Source organism: Anastrepha obliqua, chromosome 5, assembly GCF_027943255.1.
Source record: "Anastrepha obliqua isolate idAnaObli1 chromosome 5, idAnaObli1_1.0, whole genome shotgun sequence".
NCBI lineage: Eukaryota > Metazoa > Arthropoda > Insecta > Diptera > Tephritidae > Anastrepha > Anastrepha obliqua.
In genome coordinates, this window is record NC_072896.1 from 83,342,184 (window position 1) to 83,348,466 (window position 6,283).

Genomic DNA, 6,283 nt, shown 5'->3' on the forward strand with positions numbered 1-6,283 from the left:
GCGAACGCGCGGCCGACATAGCGCTGCTTTGCGTTGTTTTTTACTACATACATACATATGTATGTACATGTGGTATCCGTGTTGTTTTTGTTGGCATTACACTTGATGTGCCGTTGCCGTTGGTATTGTTGTTGTTTTGTTTTATTCTACTTTTTTACACTCTTTTTTGATTTATGCCTAAATTGTTGAAACAAATGCAAATATTTGATTAGAGGATTGTGTTGTTAAGAGGAGAGAGAGTTCGGTTGGGTGTAGCGCATTCGGCATTATAAACGTCAGCGCCGTCGCGTACATTTCCAATGCATTCGTTGTTTCATCACTGCGCTATGTGAGCGCACAGCTGAGCGTTAAAGGAAATTTAATTGCAAAAAAATATGCGCTAACCACTACGAAGAGCGCGCATAGTGACTCTAAGCGCTTCTACACTTGTTTTGTTAGTATTTTTCCCAAGCGTGGGGAAATTTTTCACCGAAAATAACCACATTTTAGAAATCTTAGCAATTTAATAGAACATTCGAATTTATGATAAGCCAGCATGAAACGCATTTCGATTTGCACGCACACCGCTCCTACTACTAGTAAATGCGCTGGTGGCGCACCATCGCCAACGACTTCAATCACCGCCTGTTAAAGCACACAGAAAATGAGAGCGCCATCTGGTGTGCGTTGTTGTCATTAAACGTACCGTAATCACAAACACACTAACAAATGCGTTAAACAATGCAGCGACACCAACATCAATGTAGGCTTTCCGAGTCAGCGCCACTCTTGTTGTTATTGGTGCTTACTGTTTCTGTTTTTTTGTTTTTAACTTTCACTTTGTTGCTATTTAATTTTGATTTGTATTCCTTCGTTTATGACTGCAAATTTGCTTAGTGGTATTGGCGCGTTGACTGCGCACAATTCATAGTCACAAAATAAATTTTCACTTCACTTTATTCCTGTAAAAGTTTTCCTCTTGCTAAACACACACTCGCGCGCGCGACCAAGTACAAACGAGAACTGACTGAACTCAGCACTGAAACCAACGAGCGCGACACATACGCTCGTCTTGATTTTAGCATTTTGCACTAACACATATGCGCCACAAATTTTTACATACCCACACACAGTCTCACACTGTGCACATACAACTATGCTTACATATTTGCGTGTGCGAGCGAGGCGCGATTGTTGTTACTACTACATTAGCAGCTGTGCAACTCGCCGCACGCACACCATTGCAATTTTCATCAGGCTGACGCTGCACAGTGTTATGATTTAGTGAGTAACTGGGAAAAATTGTGAGAAACGTGGTCCTTAAGGTATTGTGTTTTATTCAAAGGAAATATTTTCGGTGAAATAAGGGGAATGGGATATGAATGAAGTGAAAAAATAAATTAAATAATCTAAATGCTGAAAAATGAAATAAAATGAAAAAGTGTAATAAATACATTGAGGGCGAAAACTAGAAGAAATATTGATATTAGCGTTCGAAAAAATTCTGTGTTGGGTTTAGTATTTTGCGAAAATACATAACTTCGTTCATTTCGCTTTAATGCAAGCGGGCAGTTATTTTCGGCTAAATTTATTGTCGATTACATTTGTTTAATACTCGTAAATGGTTCTGCTTACTGTTGTTAGCGTATTCGAAGTTGCACGGATGGGTATTAGTTTTTGGAATACGCAAGCACCTCAGTTCTATTCGGAAATTCGGAAGATGGCGTAGTCGAGGGAGGTTTGTTATTTTCTTGAGGTCCACCTCTCGGCAGAAATACTGTGTACGGCTTAGCTGAAGAAATACCTTTTCTATTCAAAAATGTGTCTCCAAATTTCAGTCTTTCACCTATAGTCCAAAACACTTGAACTAGAACACAGCAAAAGTTCAGAGTGGGCGTGATAGGCCATTGAGCTGATTTTTTCTGGTATATCTCAGCGGTCCTCGACATCGAATGTGCTTGTTGTGAGCCACTAATATAAAAGTCATTGTTTGAAGGTTGCTTGAAGTCGAAGAAATATAAAATTATTTAATCAAAGCTTGTTGTAATAGAGCCATAAATCAAAGGTTTTGTTATCTATTCATAGTTGTCGCAAACCTAGCAAACTTCGAATCCAACAGAACATGGGCCACAAGTCAAAGCTTAAACCACTAATTAAAAATGCTTATGTGATGGTAGTGGGTTAGTTTGAAATGTGTGAGCAAATGAACTAAATAATAAGCATCGGTGCGTTAGCTTCTTATATACCGTATTAAATGAGATGAGAGAAGCAGGTATGCATGTTGTTATATATTAGTATGTATGTATGCATGTGGATAGCTGGAAAGAGTTATCAATCACGTCTTAACTTATTCTCCCTCTATTCTATTAAATTTAAATGTTTTTCCTTTTTTCATACAGTGGCTTCTAAAGGACGGGCTTATATTTATTTTTCTGTATTACTTTATTTGATTGCAAATTGTGTCTAGCTGTAGAATCTTATTAGTTTTGAATATTTGAAGAGAAATGGATAAATTATTTTTATTATATTTTTAATTTATGGTTCATTTCAAAATGGTTCATTTATGCTCTTTTAGTAAGGACCTGAGGCATTTTTTACTACTCGGCCAATACTTTTAGCGACACATTCTTCCAGAATCAGAAAACTTACATTACAAATCCAAGTGTGGGTTACAATCATCTATGTTACTATTTCCTACTACTTGTTGTAGTTAAATATTCAGTTTTATAGTCGACACTTAAGACTTCTTTTTTTTTTAATTCTTGTAATTGTAAATAATTTTGTCCATGCTGAGCAAATTTAAAGCAAAGCAAAGCTTGTAAATTGGTTGCATGCTAAAATAATATTCAGGTTAAACTGTTCGTTGCTTAAAGCTATTTCAATGTTTCAATATTTAAATTTTTCAATATTTCTATTTTCAGTATTTCGATTTTATTTTAAAATGATCAATATTTACTTGAAATGTGCATACCAAGGCGCATTCATTAAGGGTGGTGGCACTAGACCAACAACACTGTTCTGTACGTTTGATAGTCAAAGAAAAGTATTGAGAAACTAGAAAAAAATAATGAATTCGCCTTGTTTTATTCTGAGCTGACAGCCTCATGGACACGGCGAAAGAAAAAACACAACTCAGCTGATTTATCAACACTACCTTTAATAGATTCGCCTTGGTACCATACATACTATATATTTCCATATTTCTCTTACAACTGTCACACTTAAAATCTGGACCTCTGGAACTTTTATAACACTTTAATATTAAAATTTTATAGTTGCCTACATGTATTCCAATGTTTTAAAGCTATTCGAGTCCCATTTAATATATATGTATCATTACAGCATTCTAACCATAATATCCAAATGCCGTCGGTAACAAATTGAACGTTTGAAAAATGCGATGCTGAAACAGGCTGGCAAAAGTCAAATAATTCCATAATAAGAAACAAAAAGAGTATTAAGAAAATATTGAAAAATCTGCCAAGGTATTTTAGTGCTAAAAATATTGCCCTTAAAGCAATACCAAGGCAAACCTTAATTAACTTAAACTTAAAAAACTTGATACTTAAAAAACTTTAAAATTAATAAAACAAATCCACCCAATTTTGTGTGTGAAATAAGTTAAGTAAACTATTAAAACTCGTTATCGATATATTTATTTTTTGTCATATTCTTGAGAGCGAAAATGGTTCGCATTAAAACCAGTTTTCGATATGTTTTGTGCCACATTCTAGAGAGCGATTTAGAAAAAAACCCAAATGTATTAATATCCATGTTAAAAATTACTTTTTCTTTTTTTCAGGTATAAAAATCAGCAAAGCCGTATTTTAATAAATTATTTATATTATAATAAAATTTTTTTTTGGATCCGAAAGGCTCATTTTGGTATCAAAGGCGAAAATGGAACGCATTTGTTTTTACTATCGAGAAAGTGACACAAATTCTATCAGAATTTTATAATAGAAATTTTATAAATAAGGAAATAATCTTATATACTAACTTTATTGACCAATTTCTTTCCATGAAAGTGACAGCTAACTAATTTTTCCGTTGTAACTAAAAATTTCCTGCCGACTTGAAGAACAATCACACAATCATCCAAAGAACTGAAGAGTTGGGCTCGAGAAATGCATTTACTATGGTGCTACAGCATCAACTTCTTCTTCTTAATTGGCGCGATAACCGCTTACGCGATTTTGGCCGAGTTTAACAAAGCGCGCCAGTTGTTTCTATCTCGTGCTAACCGGCGCCAGTTGGACACACCAAGTGAAGCCAAGTCCTTCTCCACCTGATCTTTCCAACGCAGAGGAGGCCTTCCTCTACTACCACCAGCTGGTACCGCATCGAATACTTTCAAAGCCGGAGCGTTTGTATCCATTCGGACGACATGACCCAGCCAACGAAGCCGCTGGATCTTTATTCGCTGCGCTATGTCTATGTCGTCGTAGAGCTCATACAGCTCATCGTCTGCGATAATCGCCGTTGCCAACGTGCAAAGGTCCAAAAATCTTACGCAGAATCTTTCTCTCGAACACTCCAAGCGTCGCTTCATCGGATGTTGTCATCGTCCAAGCTTCTGCGCCATACGTTAGGACGGGCATGATGAGAGTCTTGTAGAGTGTTAGTTTTGTTCGTCGAGAGAGGACTTTACTGCTCAATTGCCTACTTAGTCCAAAGTAGCACTTGTTGGCAAGAGAGATTCTACGTTGGATTTCAAGGCTGACATTGTTATCGGTGTTAATGCTGGTTCCTAAATAAACGAAGTCTTTTACAACCTCGAAATTATAACTGTCTACAGTGACGTGGGTGCCGATACGCGAGTGCGCCGACTGTTTGTTTGAAGACAGGAGGTACTTCGTTTTGTCCTCGTTCACCACCAAACCCATTCGCTTTGCCTCTTTATCCAGTTTGGAGAAGGCAGAACTAACAGCGCGGTTGTTAAGGCCGATGATATCAATATCATCGGCATACGCCAACAATTGTACGCCCTTATAAAATATTGTGCCTGAGCGATTAAGTTCTGCGGCTCGTACGATGCTCTCCAACATCAGGTTAAAGAAGTCACACGACAGCGAGTCACCCTGTCTGAAACCTCGTTTGGTATCAAACGGCTCGGAGAGGTCCTTCCCAATTCTGACGGCGCTGCTGGTGTTGAGCAACGTCATCTTACATAGCCGTATTAGTTTTGCGGGGATACCAAATTCAGACATAGCGGCATACAGGTAACTCCTTTCCGTACTGTCGAATGCAGCTTTGAAGTCGACGAAAAGATGGTGTATGTCGAATCTCCTTTCATGGGTCTTTTCCAAGATTTGGCGTATTGTGAATATTTGGTCGATGGTAGACTTTCCAGGTCTGAAGCCACACTGATAAGGTCCAATCAGTTGGTTGACGGTGGGCTTTAGCCTTTCACACAATACGCTCGCTAGAACCTTATAGGCGATATTTAGAAGACTAATCCCGCGGTAATTGGCACAAATTGCAGGATCGCCCTTCTTATGGATTGGGCAGAGCACACTTAAATTCCAATCGGCAGGCTTGCTACAGCATCAACTGCAGAGTGAATATTCAATTTACAGTTAAATATAAAGCTTTCTTTAAAGGAAAATATAGCAAATATCAAATAGAAATATCGACAAGAAAAAACTTTAAATTTCCTAAACTTTTAATTTTGCTGACCAATTTGTACCATCAACAGACAATCGTAAAACTAGTCACTGTTTAGTTTGCCACAGTTTTTGAAGTCCACACACCAACTTTTATGCCTTTTAGTGCGAGTGCTGAGACACGCGACGTATAACTGCTCAGAGAAGAAATACACAAAAACTAGAATACCACACGGATAGTGCCCGACTTTTCAAACAAAAAATTATACCAAGTGATAGCAGAAGTTTCTTCCAATAGCGGTTGTCCCTCAGCAAGCGATAACACATTTCCGAGTGTAATTCTGCCGTCGAAATTCTTTGAGAGCCGTGACAAAAGATCCTCATAAAAACCATCTGATCCACCAGATCCTCTAAAAACGCAAATTTTCAAGTTAACTCAAACCGCTTCCTTATCTTAGAGCACAACTTGAAACAAAATGATAATAAATATTCTTTCCCAATAAGGAGCTGTAAATCTATTATTTGTGCATTAAATTTTTCCGCAATGCCTAAAATTTATTGAATAGTTGATAATGGAAAATCCGTTTTTTTTTTTAATTTTTTTTTTTGAATTGCTTTGAAATGCTAGTTTTTTATATCTTCTATATGAATAAATGAATACTACAACTTATGGTCGAACTTTAGCTTCTGGGCTATAC

The 6,283-nt window shown here is 37.2% G+C and overlaps 1 protein-coding gene across 1 annotated transcript in view; it reads right to left on the bottom strand.

Moving 5' to 3' along the window:
* The window catches only part of LOC129248497 (uncharacterized), a 31,322-nt gene extending 30,338 nt beyond the window's left edge, over nucleotides 1-984 (bottom strand). The window contains exon 1 of the mRNA XM_054888061.1: nucleotides 686-984. The gene's annotated coding sequence lies outside the window, so the exon portion shown is untranslated. The remainder of the gene's footprint in view (nucleotides 1-685) is intronic.
* Between the last annotated feature and the right edge of the window lie 5,299 nt (nucleotides 985-6,283).